At 32.1% G+C, this 20,058-nt stretch overlaps 1 protein-coding gene across 1 annotated transcript in view; it reads left to right on the plus strand.

The window, feature by feature from the left end:
• The window catches only part of LOC108908356 (alpha-mannosidase 2), a 155,754-nt gene that overhangs the window by 118,595 nt on the left and 17,101 nt on the right, over nucleotides 1-20,058 (plus strand). The gene's annotated exons all lie outside the window — the stretch shown is intronic.

The following is a 20,058-nucleotide window of genomic DNA, read 5'->3' on the forward strand; positions in this document are numbered from 1 at the left end:
TTTATAAAATAAGCAGGTTATCCCTTAACTCCCGTTAATTCGGTGCCCTACTTCACAACAGGGAAGGCACCGGCGGACCATAGAGCGTTTGAACCTTGAAGCGAAACAGCTGATTTCCCCAGTTGTCTTCAATTTTGCAATTAGTTTCAAAATCAAATTGCAGCGGATCCCAACTTTATTAACAAAGTGCTATGTAGGGATGAGTGTTTTTTGCCGCACTGTCATTTTTAATAGTAATAAGTCGCACAATACTAACTGAATAATTATGTAATTGAATATAATACTAAAAACTCATATTCACTTATAAAACATAGTGAAAACTGTTTATTCGTTGTCTTTCACTACGGACTAAATGCGCATTAAAAGCTAGACTAATGACCGAATATTACGGTAGGTTAAGATAGGGGTTTAAATAATGATTTGAACTTTTTTTTTCAGCATAAGTATCACTTTAACATGTTTTAATAGCGTGTTCGTATTCTACCCATTTTCCCTATCTCCCCTTAATGACATTATAACTGAATCACCCTGTATATTGTAATAGAAATTAAACAAAAATGATAAGAATTATTTTTGTTTGCGACACAGTTAGATATTTGTTTATCCAAATATACACTTTTCAAGAGAATCTAATGAAATAAATAGCAAAGTTCCTCGAATACGATCTGTTTTTAGGACACTGACCTATTCCTACATGTTAAAAATAATTTTATCAGAAGAATTAGCAGAAAATATTTTTTCGTAGTATAAAATTTTCCGCTGCGGTTTCACTTCAGCAAATACAGTTGTTACAGAAATTGGCATAATGCTTGATAAATTATTATACGCTTAATGCGTTCTTTATAGCAATTTTCTCGGGAAAAATTACGTAGATTAGCCGCAAAATGAAAGTCTCAAGTATATACGCCTAATCTACCTAATCAGTCTTGGTTTAATAGAGACTCCACCGTTTTTGTATTGCCAAGGAGTTCATTTAGAAAGCAAATCGATCATTTCGTTTTTAAAGACTAACCCACTTACCTCTTTCCGTGAATAGGCAATTATTTTTTTAAATTAAGTTCCTAAAATAAATCAAAACCGTTAGATTTTCGTGCGTTGAACTCGCGTGCTTGGGCGTCGTTGAAAATATCTGGGATTATTTTCCCTTTACGGGAGTCGACTATATCGTAAGATATTTCAATTACTATGCGTGAAGCGAAGTGACGATTGCAATCATAAATCTTAATTTCCTTTTCTTAATACGCATAAATTCACAGCTGAAATATATCTGTCAACGGATATAACGGTTTCAAACCAGGAAATAAAATAAATATTGTGATACTTTTTAAATTTTACTATTCCTATTTATAATACTTTGTATTTTAGAAATTGCTACGGATTACAGAAGTGAATTGTATATAAATTTTTGATTAAATTGTAAAGGCGGTAATAATCTCATATGAATTTGAAAAAACATTAATATAATTAGTAAAACTGGTGAAGGAAAGATTAACTACCCTACGCTTTTGCCTTTTATAATTTATTCTCTAAGTAAGAACATGTTCCTATGTAAGTAGCACCTCGGGGAGAGGATTTATGGAAATAATTAAATTCCCCTTAAATTAATTCGCAAATCAATTTTACGAAAAAGGCCTTGAGATTCTATAAAAATAATTATCGCATCAAAAAGTATACCTAATGGAAATAATAATTTAATTAAATTCAAGGCAAAAATGTATTACATACGAACGAATATAATATTTTTTAATAGAAACTTAAAGTAAAGGTTTTTTAATATTGCGCAGACAAGGAAAAACATTTATAATTTGAAAAAGTTTTTAGACTACTAGCGGAAAAATTGCTGAAATCTTAGGCATCTTAGAGAAATAACTCTTTTGATTTGTTTAATTTTTTTTTTTCACGGATGAGCAAAGAAAAAACTGAAAGTGTATTTAATCAATGTTTTCAGTGAACTGTGAAGATGCACACAAAAATTTTATACGTGGTTTGATACAAAGATAAACGAAACAGTTCAAATAAACAAAAGTAGTTTGATGAATACGATAAACACCAAGTGATAGATTATCTAGCAGCACATTTGGTGTACATGGCTGCAAATATAAGTAATGTGGAAAATTGAACGTGTAACCCCCTCCCCCCTCCTCATTTATTTTAACGTTTCTGCATATAAAAACCTGGTAGAGTTGTTTCAAAATCTTATGAGCTTTGACCTTGATATGCGCAGAAACAATTCCGACCGTCGCCTAAATTATTCTACGTCCTAAAAACATTACATCCATTATTCACAGTCTATCTCGAGCTCTCGTAGGGTAAACAAGCCTTTGCTCTGATTAGAAATATCATAATAAAATGCTCTATTCTTTATTATTTTAATTTAAGCAATAAAAATATATATATAACGAACGTTCGCCAGTTGACTTTATTGATGCCGAGCGCCTTAGTTCATTTCTGGTTGTAATGAGGCGCGTGGTCTAATTCTGAGTCAATGTTTTCACAACGTGCTTAGAAGAATTATGTGGATACGCCATCGCGCATTTCGCGGCTCATGAGATTTTGATACTACTCTAAGAACGAAAGCTTCAGTAAACTTTCTCGCAATTTGAATTAAATATATAAGTAGACAATTGTTTGTTGCATTTCCAAGATATAAACCAAACTTTTTTTATGAAATATATACGTTGTATATTTATCATTCTTTGGATTTTTCGTTTTTGTCTTCTGATCTTATAGTGACTTTTCGTTTTAATTATTTTTCAACGTTTGCTTTTTTTCGGTGTGAGATTTTTGTTAGGAAAAATTATTTTCATATAAATAACCCTCGACTGATAACTGATGACTTTTAGTGTAAGCGTTTATTTCATAAATTTCTATTTTTTTTTTTGTAATAGGTGACCAAATACCCAATAAATAAAGAAAAACGAAAACTATCCATTGTCCAAAAATAAGGTGAATTTGTTTAAAAAATAAAAAATCTTTATTTATGCTTCCAAATCAATTTCGTCATCCTCGGATTCGTGATCAATGATCCTGAACACCCCCGTATACCAAATTTGGCGCGAATTTGTTATTTTTTGAAAATTTGGTCGTCCATCTTGGATCTGAATTCTTGAATTTTGCAAAACTGATCTCGGATCCGTGATCAGTGACCCCGTATACTAAATCTGGCGCGAATTTGTTATATTTTGAAAATTCATGATATCTGACCTTAATTGACACGTTTTTTTTAGGTTAAAAACAGAACCATCAATTCTGACCGGGGATTCACGTTCGGTGGGGTCTTATAAATGAACATTTGAATATAGAAAAAAAAATAATATTTTTTTCCCAGCACTTTTTCGTGAATTTTTGCTATTTTCGACCTGTTTTTTGAGGCTAGGAAATTCCTGCGATGTGATATGTGACCATTTTTGAGTGACTGGCGTGGTTTTTTCGGTCTTGGTTCACCTTTTGCACGATATACACTCACTGTGTTCGGGTAGTAGGCGTAGATACAAGTCTCCTCTCCAGTATGATGCGTTTCATGATGTCTTGATAGTCAGAAATCATTGTTTCGCGACGTAGTTTTTCCAAAAAGTTGAGCGTTTTTGGAACCAAACAAAATTTGACGCGTCTAAGGCACAACAAATCTTTTAAAATAGTATTTACTGAACCTTTTGAAATCAGTATTAACAAGGTCTCTTATTGTTAATTGACGGTTTTCGAGCACAAGATCTTTGATTTGATTAACGTGCTGTCCATCATTTGACGTTGATGGTCGTTCGGGACACTTTCTCTGCCTTCTTTAAATACTTTGTATCACATGTAAACATTTTTTTGCCTCATAACCTCATCACTAAAGGCATTCTGTAACATCCTCAACGTTTCCCCGGCAGAATATTCATCCCGCAAACCGCAAAGGACATATTCCAAGTTTTTTATATTATGTAATGCCCTGTTAGCCACCCAATTGATAGTACTAATTGTTTAATATTTTCTCCCTTAGGTCACGTACATTATTCGATCCCTCTTTGTTTACTTTATCTTTAAAAATAGTTTAATAAAATAAAATTATTTAAACCTAGCGATTTACAGACAAGAAATCACACTCTTAGTAAGACGATGATAGAACAAGTAGATCCATCCAGAAAGTGACGAAGCGTAACCCTAAACTATAGTAGGATCATATTTGATGCAAAGTAATAAATCATTGCCAGTCAATGGATCCAGTGCCATACGCTTTTAAGGGTTTTAGAAATTGAATAATTTCTTTATACATTATGAAGGCACGAAAGGATTAGTTTACGTCTGGCACCCTTGTTCCTACAAAAATTCCTTTATTCTCATAAACTATTTATTTTAAATGTAATTTATTATAAATCCAATTTGTTTTTTAATTTCCACATATGTACTACATTTTACCTCTGTACGCGCCACTGTTGTTTACTTGGAAGCGCTCTCTAATTGACGGCAAAGCTCGCCAGGTTAGTATTTGACGTATAACCGACCAGTTCGTACACTCGATGCACCTGGGCGACTACAGCTACTACCAGAACACAGTGCGTATGCAGCGGTATTTCAGATTTTACATTGAATTTCATTTTAAATTTGAAATGATTTATCTTACGCCTCCTAAAAATGATGACACGATTTTCCTTTGATAAAAGGCCGACAATTTTTTGCTCTACTTTGCATCGTATACGATCCTACTATAGTTCCACGAATTGAGCGGCATTCGAGCCAACATTGTGCCATCTGTTCAAATACATGTGAAACAAATGAACAAATATTGTTTGGATACTAACGGTGTAATAACTTAACATAAAACCTCATCAGTGAGAAAACTACAAATATCTGAGAAAAGCTGCTTAGGACGATTGCTACGAATATTAAACAAGCATCGACACATTCTCTGCAGCCGTCGATTTTGCCTGTTGTAAATAATGATAACGAAATATAAACCGAAGAGTAAGGAGGAGCTAGAGGAGAAAGAGTAACACTATCTATCTACGTATTTAAAACCTGATAAAAAAAAAATGAGCCACCTTGCAGACTCCAGAAACGAAAGGACCACACTTTGAGCTAGTTTCTTATGACTTAGACTATCTTATCTCTATTCAAATGTCAGCATTTAANATAATTTTCTTTAAAAGACTTTTTTTACTCGCTTTTCAATAAAATGATTAACCCATACCAAAAAAATATATCTCTGTTTATTTTGGTCCATTTCACAATAAGAAACTGTCAAAGCCATTCGGCCAGTAATTTTTTTACAACTTTTTTGTTTATAACAATTTACTGACCACGCCGAAAAATATAAAAAAATATGTAAATTATCAGAAATATACACTTAATAAAACACAAAAATGTTTCATGCTGTAGGTTTTTGTTTTAAAAATTAAGTCGGTTCGTGCCTTTTTTAGGTGTGAACCGTTCCGCTCGCCTATAATACCAATCAAGATGGACTATCCTAGACTTGAACAGAATCTTACGTCAGAATTATTAAAGGTTTGAAAGATTTCTGCATTTATATATTTGGATAAATCATTTTCAAACTTTTTACCTCTTGAGATTTTTCGTTTAAAGATCCAGCAACGAGAATAATTCCCAAAATAATAAAAAACTTATTCAGTCGAGTTTTCATGTTTCGTTACTGACTTTTTATAATTTGCAAAAACTGTGGAAGAAAAAAACATCTTACAAATTCTCTCAAAGCAACTGATTATCTTAGTTTCCAAAATATTATCTAACCAATAGCTTACCAAGTAATGTTTGTAATATATTTAAATTGTCCTAATATTTACGCCGAAAAATAATATTAGAAGTATCTCCAACTGAAACCTAACTGTTTAATCGATAACAGGGTCATTCACAGAATAAACGTCATTATCTTATCATGTACCTGTATTATTAAAAAAAAAGGTACATTAGCATATTAATGTTACTTTACGTTTAATTAATTTTCTATGGTTACTTTGTTTTTAAAACAGAAAATAAGGTTGCATCTGTCATTTGTCCCCGAAATGGAAATTATAACGTAAAAGTTAATAATGAATAAACAATAATTTTTAATTTGTTACAGCCTACGTGGATGAAGAGTAAGGAGTATTGGGACAAAACGTTTGAGGACCGCTACGAACGTCAAAAAATGGACGCAGAAAGACCCCCTCTAAAGGTGAGTTTATTCAATGTTTTCAGACTGTTATATACGGGGTGATTCAGTCGTAATGTCATTAATTTTAAGGGAAGATAAGGAAAAATGAGTGGAATACGAATACGCTATTAAAAAAAAATTAAAATGCATAATTATGCTGAAAAAAAATATTTTCAAATCATTATTTAAACCAACCCCCTTTTCGGACCGCTCCTGACCTATAGAGGTTTATCGAGAGTGAATCTTGGCCTACCGTATTATTCGTTCACTAACCTAGCTTTTATTGTGTTTTTAATAGTGAACGATAAAAACACACTTATCTCTTACCTAGACACATGAATAAATAAGATATTTTTTACATTTTAAATATTAACAAGTATTATTTATTTGTTAATTATTGCCCTTCTAGATTTGTTTAAATCTATAAGGATAATAATTATTTTCGAATGTAAGGTTATTGCAATTTAGTCACTATATTTACGTGGTTAAAATTAATGACATTATGACTGAATCACCCTGTATATGCAGTGGTTGCGTGGCATTGTAAATGAAAGTAAAATGAGCGTAATAATTATACAGACTATGTAAATACTATTATATTTTAAAAAACCGGAACAATAGGCAATAATTTACACAAAAATACCTATTAAAATGTAGAAGGTTAGACAAAAATAAATCAATGCCATGCTGTTGACGATCCTGTCTTCCTTCCTCAACGATCACAAGGAACAATTGATACCATTCTACCTTAATTTTAATTATTTTGCCCTTTGGTATTTAAAAATATAAACATTACAAATATTTACTGCGCACCCGCACCAATGTCTTACGGGTTTGCCAAGTCATGTGTAAAAAAAATTATTTAGAATAAATAAGTATCCATTGTGGTGAATTCTAATTGAAAAAATAATAACTGATTTCAAGAGCAAATTAAAATTAAATTATACAGTAATCTGTAAACCCGAATGAACCATTACTTTCGGTAATTTTTCAGTTGTAAAGTTTAAGTAAAAGACCAAAGAAATATTAAAAAATGTATTGTAAAGTAATTTAAAAAAATAATTTCAGCAAGTTAAGTATCGTAAAGTTTAAAAAGTAACATTACTTAAAAAACAAATCTATCTGTTGCTGCTGTTGTTGATGTTGTTGTTGTTGTTGTTGTTGTTGTTGTTGTTGTTGTTGTTGTTGTTGTTGCTGTTTTAAATTATCCAAAAAAATAAATTTAATAAATAAACCAATTATTGAAACCTGACTTACTTAAACAGTTAGTTACTATAAAATAAATTTGGTAATGATAAGATTGTCAAAATCTTCCCATCTTCATGTACATAAATAATAACACTTCACTGGTAGGTATTCTCAGTAAAGATATGATATAACCTCTAAACTGCAGCACATTAGAACACTCAACATATTAAATTTGAAGTGAGAGATAATGAATTTTAAATAAAATCAAACAGCCGACTCGAAAATCTTATAATAATAATAATAACAAGTCTATAAGTAAATAACACGGTAAATAACGGTAGTATTGCAGAAAATCAGCATAGTCAAGGAGAGGAGGAAGCAATTAATATTCCTTGTAATATTCTTATGGATATTTAAAAAAAATGACGTATCATTTGGAAAAATGCTAATTTATGTAAAATTAGAGCTGCAGTTTCCTGTATAAATCCGGCAGCACTGCATGTATCCCACATAAAATAGACAACTTACGTTACGCGTAAATGTAATTGTTTAACTATTAATCATATATTCTATACAAGTTGTTTGCAACTAACCCAAAAATACAGGGCGATTCAGTCATAATGTCATTAATTTTACCCACATATTCGGAAGGCCTAATAAAGACAAACAATTTTTTTCTCCTCGACTTTTTATAAAATAAGCAGGTTATCCCTTAACTCCCGTTAATTCGGTGCCCTACTTCACAACAGGGAAGGCACCGGCGGACCATAGAGCGTTTGAACCTTGAAGCGAAACAGCTGATTTCCCCAGTTGTCTTCAATTTTGCAATTAGTTTCAAAATCAAATTGCAGCGGATCCCAACTTTATTAACAAAGTGCTATGTAGGGATGAGTGTTTTTTGCCGCACTGTCATTTTTAATAGTAATAAGTCGCACAATACTAACTGAATAATTATGTAATTGAATATAATACTAAAAACTCATATTCACTTATAAAACATAGTGAAAACTGTTTATTCGTTGTCTTTCACTACGGACTAAATGCGCATTAAAAGCTAGACTAATGACCGAATATTACGGTAGGTCAAGATAGGGGTTTAAACAATGATTTGAAAATATTTTTTTCAGCATAAATATCATTTTAACATTGTTTTAATAGTGTATTCGTATTCTACCCATTTTTCTATATCTCCCCTTAATGACTTAAAAATGATAAGAATTATTTTTGTTTAGGACACAGTTATGTATTTGTTTATCCAAATATACACTTTTCAAGAGAATCTAATGAAATAAATAGCAAAGTTCCTCGAATGCAATCTGTTTTTAGGACACTGACCTATTCCTACATGTTAAAAATAATTTTATCAGAAGAATTAGCAGAACATATTTTTTCGTAGTATAAAATTTTCCGCTGCGGTTTCACTTCAGCAAATACAGTTGTTACAGAAATTGGCATAATGCTTGATAAATTATTATACGCTTAATGCGTTCTTTATAGCAATTTTCTCGGGAAAAATTACGTAGATTAGCCGCAAAATGAAAGTCTCAAGTATATACGCCTAATCTACCTAATCGGTCTTGGTTTAATAGAGACTCCACCGTTTTTGTATTGCCAAGGAGTTCATTTAGAAAGCAAATCGATCATTTCGTTTTTAAAGACTAACCCACTTACCTCTTTCCGTGAATAGGCAATTATTTTTTTAAATTAAGTTCCTAAAATAAATCAAAACCGTTAGATTTTCGTGCGTTGAACTCGCGTGCTTGGGCGTCGTTGAAAATATCTGGGATTATTTTCCCTTTACGGGAGTCGACTATATCGTAAGATATTTCAATTACTATGCGTGAAGCGAAGTGACGATTGCAATCATAAATCTTAATTTCCTTTTCTTAATACGCATAAATTCACAGCTGAAATATATCTGTCAACGGATATAACGGTTTAAAACCAGGAAATAAAATAAATATTGTGATACTTTTTAAATTTTACTATTCCTATTTATAATACTTTGTATTTTAGAAATTGCTACGGATTACAGAAGTGAATTGTATATAAATTTTTGATTAAATTGTAAAGGCGGTAATAATCTCATATGAATTTGAAAAAACATTAATATAATTAGTAAAACTGGTGAAGGAAAGATTAACTACCCTACGCTTTTGCCTTTTATAATTTATTCTCTAAGTAAGAACATGTTCCTATGTAAGTAGCACCTCGGGGAGAGGATTTATGGAAATAATTAAATTCCCCTTAAATTAATTCGCAAATCAATTTTACGAAAAAGGCCTTGAGATTCTATAAAAATAATTATCGCATCAAAAAGTATACCTAATGGAAATAATAATTTAATTAAATTCAAGGCAAAAATGTATTACATACGAACGAATATAATATTTTTTAATAGAAACTTAAAGTAAAGGTTTTTTTAATATTGTGCAGACAAGGAAAAACATTTATAATTTGAAAAAGTTTTTAGACTACTAGCGGAAAAATTGCTGAAATCTTAGGCATCTTAGAGAAATAACTCTTTTGATTTGTTTAATTATTTTTTTTCACGGATGAGCAAAGAAAAAACTGAAAGTGTATTTAATCAATGTTTTCAGTGAACTGTGAAGATGCACACAAAAATTTTATACGTGGTTTGATACAAAGATAAACGAAACAGTTCAAATGAACAAAAGTAGTTTGATGAATACGATAAACACCAAGTGATAGATTATCTAGCAGCACATTTGGTGTACATGGCTGCAAATATAAGTAATGTGGAAAATTGAACGTGTAACCCCCTCCCCCCTCCTCATTTATTTTAACGTTTCTGCATATAAAAACCTGGTAGAGTTGTTTCAAAATCTTATGAGCTTTGACCTTGATATGCGCAGAAACAATTCCGACCGTCGCCTAAATTATTCTACGTCCTAAAAACATTACATCCATTATTCACAGTCTATCTCGAGCTCTCGTAGGGTAAACAAGCCTTTGCTCTGATTAGAAATATCATAATAAAATGCTCTATTCTTTATTATTTTAATTTAAGCAATAAAAATATATATATAACGAACGTTCGCCAGTTGACTTTATTGATGCCGAGCGCCTTAGTTCATTTCTGGTTGTAATGAGGCGCGTGGTCTAATTCTGAGTCAATGTTTTCACAACGTGCTTAGAAGAATTATGTGGATACGCCATCGCGCATTTCGCGGCTCATGAGATTTTGATACTACTCTAAGAACGAAAGCTTCAGGAAACTTTCTCGCAATTTGAATTAAATATATAAGTAGACAATTGTTTGTTGCATTTCCAAGATATAAACCAAACTTTTTTTATGAAATATATACGTTGTATATTTATCATTCTTTGGATTTTTCGTTTTTGTCTTCTGATCTTATAGTGACTTTTCGTTTTAATTATTTTTCAACGTTTGCTTTTTTTCGGTGTGAGATTTTTGTTAGGAAAAATTATTTTCATATAAATAACCCTCGACTGATAACTGATGACTTTTAGTGTAAGCGTTTATTTCATAAATTTCTATTTTTTTTTTTGTAATAGGTGACCAAATACCCAATAAATAAAGAAAAACGAAAACTATCCATTGTCCAAAAATAAGGTGAATTTGTTTAAAAAATAAAAAATCTTTATTTATGCTTCCAAATCAATTTCGTCATCCTCGGATTCGTGATCAATGATCCTGAACACCCCCGTATACCAAATTTGGCGCGAATTTGTTATTTTTTGAAAATTTGGTCGTCCATCTTGGATCTGAATTCTTGAATTTTGCAAAACTGATCTCGGATCCGTGATCAGTGACCCCGTATACTAAATCTGGCGCGAATTTGTTATATTTTGAAAATTCATGATATCTGACCTTAATTGACACGTTTTTTTTAGGTTAAAAACAGAACCATCAATTCTGACCGGGGATTCACGTTCGGTGGGGTCTTATAAATGAACATTTGAATATAGAAAAAAAAAATAATATTTTTTTCCCAGCACTTTTTCGTGAATTTTTGCTATTTTCGACCTGTTTTTTGAGGCTAGGAAATTCCTGCAATGTGATATGTGACCATTTTTGAGTGACTGGCGTGGTTTTTTCGGTCTTGGTTCACCTTTTGCACGATATACACTCACTGTGTTCGGGTAGTAGGCGTAGATACAAGTCTCCTCTCCAGTATGATGCGTTTCATGATGTCTTGATAGTCAGAAATCATTGTTTCGCGACGTAGTTTTTCCAAAAAGTTGAGCGTTTTTGGAACCAAACAAAATTTGACGCGTCTAAGGCACAACAAATCTTTTAAAATAGTATTTACTGAACCTTTTGAAATCAGTATTAACAAGGTCTCTTATTGTTAATTGACGGTTTTCGAGCACAAGATCTTTGATTTGATTAACGTGCTGTCCATCATTTGACGTTGATGGTCGTTCGGGACACTTTCTCTGCCTTCTTTAAATACTTTGTATCACATGTAAACATTTTTTTGCCTCATAACCTCATCACTAAAGGCATTCTGTAACATCATCAACGTTTCCCCGGCAGAATATTCATCCCGCAAACCGCAAAGGACATATTCCAAGTTTTTTATATTATGTAATGCCCTGTTAGCCACCCAATTGATAGTACTAATTGTTTAATATTTTCTCCCTTAGGTCACGTACATTATTCGATCCCTCTTTGTTTACTTTATCTTTAAAAATAGTTTAATAAAATAAAATTATTTAAACCTAGCGTTTTACAGACAAGAAATCACACTCTTAGTAAGACGATGATAGAACAAGTAGATCCATCCAGAAAGTGACGAAGCGTAACCCTAAACTATAGTAGGATCATATTTGATGCAAAGTAATAAATCATTGCCAGTCAATGGGTCCAGTGCCATACGCTTTTAAGGGTTTTAGAAATTGAATAATTTCTTTATACATTATGAAGGCACGAAAGGATTAGTTTACGTCTGGCACCCTTGTTCCTACAAAAATTCCTTTATTCTCATAAACTATTTATTTTAAATGTAATTTATTATAAATCCAATTTGTTTTTTAATTTCCACATATGTACTACATTTTACCTCTGTACGCGCCACTGTCGTTTACTTGTTTTTTGGAAGCGCTCTCTGATTTACGACCAAGCTCGCCAGATTAGTATTTGACGTATAACCGACCACTTCGTACACTCGATGCACCTGGGCGACTACAGCTACTACCAGAACACAGTACGTATGCAGCGGTATTTCAGATTTAACATTGAATTTCATTTTAAATTGGAAATGGTTCATCTTACTCCTCCTAAAAATGATGACACGTTTTTTGCTTTGATAAAAGACCGACAACTTTTTGCTCTACTTTGCATCGAATACGATCCTACTATAGAGCAACTTCCTTTAATTTTTCGTATTAGAAGATCACAGAGAACATGTAAACTTCAGAAAATGTACCTTTCCTGTTTTGTCCAGCAAATCTGTAAAGATACTCAGTAATTGTGATTATTGCATGTGTTAATCGTTTCTTAAAAGCATTTTATGGGGTGTGATGTGATGTTAATAGCACCGAACGCGATTTTCTGTATGTTTAACAGGCGTGCAAAATTCAGGAAACTAAGGTAAACATATGAGGCAAAAATATGCTTTTTCCTTATTTCAAATTTATTGTTAGTTATCTTATACCCTGAAGAAAACTTATATACCTGGTACAGTGAAAAGATATTGTTTCTAACTTGCTTGGATTTTTTAAAATGCTGGACAAATAATTGCACATATAAACGCCTCCCCCTTAAAACATTTACTTTGGGCGCCAAACTTTATTAACTAATTTATTAATTAACAACCTCTAAGAGATTTCTTATATTTTCACTTTATGATAATATAATGTTATATTTTATTTCAAGATATTTAAAAAACTGTGTACAAGATGCCCATTGCCTGTGAGCTATGGAGTGATTGACTTTCCTCAGAAAAGTTTTTATTAAAGGTAACGTTACAATAAAAGTTTATAAACAAATTGACAAAATTAGCAGTGGACCAAAACTGTGAACGAATTCAATCTGTTTATTTTTGGTCATTTCGGATCTTAAATTTTATACATTGTCCAAAAGGTATTCGCAAATTCTGTTAATAATTTGGCTTCTCGGTATTTCAAATCTTCTCTTTTCGCAGCGCAGCGTTTTCTTTTACGTGAAAATTAAGCTATTAAAGAGTTTTATTTGTTTATTTGTGTATGTATATCCCAAGCATATGTCAGTAGATAAATTCCTGATCCAGTTCAATAACATCTAAATCAGTCAACGTACGGAATCACAAACAATACTTTCACTACATCTCCAAAAGTAGGATGTGGCTGATTTATATCAATCTACTTCGTAACAATTTTGACCGCTTTATTATTCCGATTCCATTAAGGTGAAATGATATATGGAACATTTAAACAATAAATAATAACAGGCACACACTCGCATTCCTGCTCACATATTGGTCACGCAACTTAGAGCCTCAGGTATTTATTACCAAACCTGAAGGAATCGTGTAAAGGAACGTCGAACACGGACCAATGTTATTACACGCGTATGTTTGAAATAACTCATCCGTTAGTTGAGATGCAATTTAAAAACCCGTCAAATTTGCTCTAATGAGTAAATGTTGTGTACAAAATATACCATAGCTTCGCAAAATTTTCCACGCCTATTTGCAAATATACTACACCATGTCTTCATTTATAAAACAATATTATCATAATGAACGATCAAGTCTATAGTAATCCAAGTTTAAAATACAGTACGCGCCTAAATTATGGAATAAATTCAGTAAAAAGGAAACAAATTTTTCTTAGGAAAAATCCTCGAACAAGTCGATTTTTAATTTAAAAAATACATATTTTTGCATAAAAGGCGATTTTCAATAGCAACCCCCTATTTTTTTCTTGATTCTGAACGATTGTTTCATTGTCGATCCGACAGTATTAAAATGTTGCCATCTTACATAGAAAAGTTTTCGAGTAAATGACGATTAAATGTTAGAAAACGTAAATTTTATTCATTAAAAAAAAATAACAATTTCTATGTCAAGCAAATACAATTCATTAAGTTTTCTACCTAAATTAAGTGTTCGAATTGCCACCCACCGACTTCTTACAATACGCAAGTCTGTGTAGAAATTCTTCTTGCACATTATGAATTATTTCTGGGGTAACTCTGTGTATTTCATCTATAATGCAATTTTGGAGTTCTTCTAAATTATGTGGTCTATTAACGTACACTTTGGACTTAGCCCCATAAGAAACAGTCCAGGGGTGTAAGATCTGGGGACCTCGCGGGCCATTCCATCGGTCCTCGTCTGCCGATCCACCTCCTAGGAAAACAATTATCCAGAAAATCTCGAACAGGGCGCGCATAGTGCGGAGGTGCACCGTCTTGCTGAAACCATATGGTGTCATCAGGAATATCAGGGTCATTATCTTTAGGAAAAATTACTGCAAGCGCTGGAACAAGGTCATTTTGTAAAAACTCTAAATATCTTTCTCCTGTAAGGGTTCCTTCAAAGAAGAAAGGCCCTAGTATTCTGTTGTCAACTATTCCAGCCCACACAATTTCTGTGGGTGTTGGGTCATTGGGTGTCTCTGCCATCCAATGAGAATTTTCCCGACTCCAATACCTGTACATTTGACGGTTCACTGTACCATTGAGACAAAACGTGGCCTCGTCTGAAAAAAATATTTGCCGGTGTAAATCTCTATTTACTTGATACTTGACATAAATCCATCATAATTTCACAAGTGTAAGCGGCGCGGTGGTCGGGATCGTCTTCATTGAGTTCCTGCACAAGTTGAATTTTGTAGGGATGATATTTTTCCTGCCTCAGGATACGTAGCACTGTGGTCTGACTAATTTCATTGTTTAATGCAACCAATCGTGAAGTATTATGAGGATTATTATCTACCATACTTATCAAAATGTTCTGTTTGTGATCTTCACTAACGCTTGGACGTCCAGGTTTTGGAATATCTGCAACATTGCCAGTTTCTCTAAATTTAGATTCTATCTTACTGACTGTTGATTGGCTGATACCTACGGCGATCTGGATGTTTTTCATTAAATAAATTGCAAACTTCCTGCTGCGTTCTAGTCTTATCCCCACATCCGATAAGAATTAAAATTTAAATTTTTTGGGTGACATAATACTTTAAATTCAATAATAATTTTTATATCGCTTACAATACTTAGAAAGTCGGTATGACAGTGACACTTTGTAAAGATTTACACCTACGTGATCCATAAAAAAACTTCAAGCATTTCGAAAAACTAAATTTGATAATAATAATAATAATAATAATAAAATTATCTGTAACTTGTAGTGGTCTTAAATGGTGATAATGATGTACATTAACTAGTGATGTCAATATGCCAAGGTGGTTTTCAATCAATCCGAGGTGTGTTCAGGAAATAAGCGAACTTTATTTTTTTGACATTTTATTGGTCGTTATCTCCCTCTCCTATCACACTATTTACCCAGCAGTGTTTCCATTTCACGAAGCAGTCCTGGATAGCTTAATTGGAAATAGCCTTTAAAGTCTGTGACGAATTTGCTTTGATGTCGTCAATAGACTGAAATCGCCGTCTTTCAGCACTGATTTTAAATTCGAAAATAAGAAAAAATCACAAGGAGCCAGGTCTGGCGAGTAAGGAGGGTGAAGGAAAACAGTAATCAATTGAGATGGTGACCTCTTCTGCAATTTCTCTGGCAGTCAGGTGGCGATTTGTACGCACCAGATCTTTGATTTTCTGAACGTGAGAGTCGTCAGTCGAAGGCCTTCCTCGTCTTCAATTATTTTGCATCGTTGTTCCAGAAAATCGCACATTTCAAAAATGGTCATTAACACTTAAACACAATCCAAGAACATGTGGTTACAAGTTTCTCAAGTTTCAGTAATTTATAGCTCTCTATCATTTTTTTATGAAAGCTAAAATTTATGAAAATTTAAATATTTTAGATTTAGTTCAATTCGGATGGAATTTTCTTTCATGTAAGTTCCTTCGTAAACGTGCAAAATTTGACAAAAGGCGTGCAAAATTATGCAAAACTATTAACATAATATAAGGATATGTTTTTTGTTGCAAAATATAAAAATAGCTGTCCTAAATGTCCAGAATGTTTTTAGTACAAATCTACAATTTTGAAATTGAAAAGAAAAGTTAAATTGAAATCTCGTATTTTCGCTTGATGAAAACCATACCGAACTTTGGCGGCATTGAAAAAATTATTTTTATATTTTCTAAAGATAGAATGTAGGTATTATTTTTAATCTGATTATATCAGTTTAGAAATCCACTAAATTCCTTTCAGAATAGGAGTATTTCTTTTTAATCTATAAAGACAAGTTACATTGGAGTTTGGTTTTGAAAAATTGTTAATTTGTCTGATTTTGCGGTGGGTCTAAAGGAAATCAATTAAAAACACAATTTCGTACTTTATTTATAAATATTTACACTGACCTAAACTTGGGAAAATAAACTGTTTAACGATGCTATAATGTTTTACGATTTCCATTAAAAAAGAACACAAGCTTTTAATTAACTCACGATACGAGTACACAAAATTATTAATTAGTGTTTTACTGCATTCAAATATAAATATTTTCATATACGTGACCTATATTTATATAGAAATAACGACTTTCTTAAAAAGTTTCATTTGCCAGTCTTTTTTTTTAATTAGAAAGCATTAAAAGCAACTGGCAAATGTCCTTAATTTTTTACATTAAATTTCACTCACATAACACAGAATTCTGGTTTTGTTTCGCTGCTTTGAATAACAATCAATGGCTTTACTGTATTTTCGTGCCGCTTATTTTAAGACAAGTAAATAACAAACCGACACCTTTTGTCATTACCTATTAATTATCTAATTACTACCGTAAAATGAGAGGAAATACGAAACAATGGATATATTTCTTCTTTACAGAAAATCGGTCCTATCTTGCTGTTAGCAATGATTATGGACTTTTTTCACTAATCTCAATTTTTAATGAGTAAAAATATTTATGAAATTCTGTGAAGAGGAATGGTTATCCAAAAATTAGTTCATTAGTTCATTCATTAATGCATTAGTTCCGAAACCTGATGTACGGGTATAATTGGAAGTTCATCTTTCCAGTAATGTGTATTCGCACAAACTTAATTTATGATTCCTTTAATCTGCTATCGAAACGTTTAATCGGACCATTATTTTGAGGGTGATATGATGGATGTATTATGTGCGATCCTAAATAGATTTGACTTAAAATTCGTACCATGATCAGTAGTTATTATTTGCGGTACTTCGAAACGACTGATATGTTGAAATGGAATAATGTCTTAACCACTATTTTTTCGCAGATGTTCCTTTTTGAAACACGAATTAATTATAGATTTTAGATTTTTTCAAAAACAGTTTTTCTTGAAGACAGTAGAATATAGGATCTATTAGCTCTGAAAATGTCACCACCAAATTTTGAAGTTAGAAAAGGGAATTTTTAATTTATTCTAATGTAATCTTTGAATTTGTTTATTGTTGTTGTTCAAAATTGTTTCCTTTAATTCTACATTTGCGTCTTGTTCTTTTTTTTTAAATTTCAATATCGAGCTGTTTATTAACAGAAAATATTTCTTCGTTACTCTCAGTCCACGATAAGGTGTCAACAACTACATTCCTTTTTTCATTAATATGAACAATTTCAGTATTAAATTGTAAAGTATAATCTAACTGACAATTTTGATGTGGAGTTTTTACTGATTTTGCCCTAAGAACACAAATGTGTTGCTAGTAATTCTTTATCGAAAACTGAGAAGTTCTTGTTCCATCTACTGAGTTTACAAGAGAAATAATCTAATATAATTATTCATTTACACCAAACACAAGTATCTAGTTATATTAACTTCTACATTTGGATTTCGACAAGTAATCATTTTATTTTATTGAAATATTTAATTGACCAAATTGACCAAAAACTATGTTTTTTTTATTGCTAACTGCAGTATACATTGAAATGAGTAGTTTAATTTTGGAATAAATGTCATAACCTTGTCTAAACATTTTCGTAATTCCTTCGAACTCTTTGGTCTTGGAAACTCTCTAATAATTTTAAACTCCATCTGCAGATATACCTTCTGCAGAAATTTTGTGACTTAGGAAATAATAATAATAATTTATTTATACCGAAACCACATTTCTTTGGTTTGATATTAAATCCATATTTCTGTAATAGTTTCAAATATATTCTTGTTAACCGAAAAAATCCGAATAAACCACATGACGTATTAACAGCTGTTTCATGAATATCCTCATCTGCTACATTTGATTTTGCTCCAATTAAATCAGTTTAAGAAAACACTTTGCAACTATGTAAATACATATTAAAATTTTGTATATGTGCTAAAGGATATCAATCTGGTATCGTAATTGAATTAGATTGTCTGTAGTCTTCCCAAAATCTTCATTTGTTGTTTTTTTCCTGAACCGCCTACAATGGCGAAGATGCAAATGAAGATGGTGGTCTCACGAATATCTAACTGAGCCATATGCTCAGTATTGTGTTAGTAATTGTGTAATATCTTGATAATGGTAAATCACTTCTTGTAACAATTCTGTTTCATTAAGTATCAGGTAGTGTAAAATCTGGTTCTGTAGTCAAAGATGCATATTTCTTTAATAACTCTGTAACACCAAAATTTGCATGAAAAGAGCTCGTATAATAGAGCGTTCAACTATAAAAACAAAAAGAAAGCGTTTTGTAAACATAATTGAATTTTCAAAATTTTTCCAAACGTTGATATAGCTGAACCATTGTAGTGAATAATTTAAATTCGTATCTTTTCATAATATTTTGAAATGTTTTGGCGAATTATAAATACATCAGCTCCCGTATCAATAAGGAAAATGAATTTATTAGTAGTATCACAAATAATAACACGGCGTCTAAATAACGTGTCCCACCATTCGTCAATGAAGTGGTAGTATGTTCTATTTCGACGGATAATTAGACAAAAAAATTGACCGCTTGTATAGCAAATGAATACACGCTGTCGAACCTATCGATATACACCATCGACAGGATACGGCATTTGTTTCAGAAACGAGTGTGCTCTGGCAAATCTACACATTATTCATTAATTAACATTATTTTTAAAGGCATTTCTATTTTTGTGTATCATTAAGCAGGTAAGATTTATTAACCAGGATCCTGTGCCGCCACTCCCATAGTACTGCAGTCTTTTAAGGGGAACTGTTTTGTTTACAGCATGAATATTTTCGTTAATCAATTCGAGATCAAAATTTTATGGGTTATTTAATGACGGCGGCGGGCGCGGTGATTACTGGACAGCGGAAGTATCATCGATGAATGATCAGAGAGAAAGGAATTAATTCAGGGTTCTCAGTTATGTAGCAGGAGAATATTAAACCTCAGTAGCAATCGCCGCAAAAATTTGCGGGCCACTTGCCCACAGCGAAACGGACTTTTCGGCGTTTAAGTACGAGTTCCGAAAGCTTGTTTTATAATTAACGTGTAAAAACAAATAAAGCGGACCCCCATTTATTCCGGGGGCTGATCGCCTTATTCCGTCCGTGGCAATTTAATTTCTTTTTCGCCTAAATCATTCATTTCATCACGATTTTGAAATCCACTCGTATAGCTCCTCACGAGGATAGCTTTTTATTATTTTATTGCAGTGCTTTCCTTTGTGCCCGTTTCGAACATCTCAATTATATGCCGCTGCGGACGGGGTATGACTT

The sequence above is a fragment of the Anoplophora glabripennis genome, unplaced genomic scaffold (genome assembly GCF_000390285.2).
Source record: "Anoplophora glabripennis isolate ALB-LARVAE unplaced genomic scaffold, Agla_2.0 scaffold238, whole genome shotgun sequence".
Lineage (NCBI taxonomy): Eukaryota > Metazoa > Arthropoda > Insecta > Coleoptera > Cerambycidae > Anoplophora > Anoplophora glabripennis.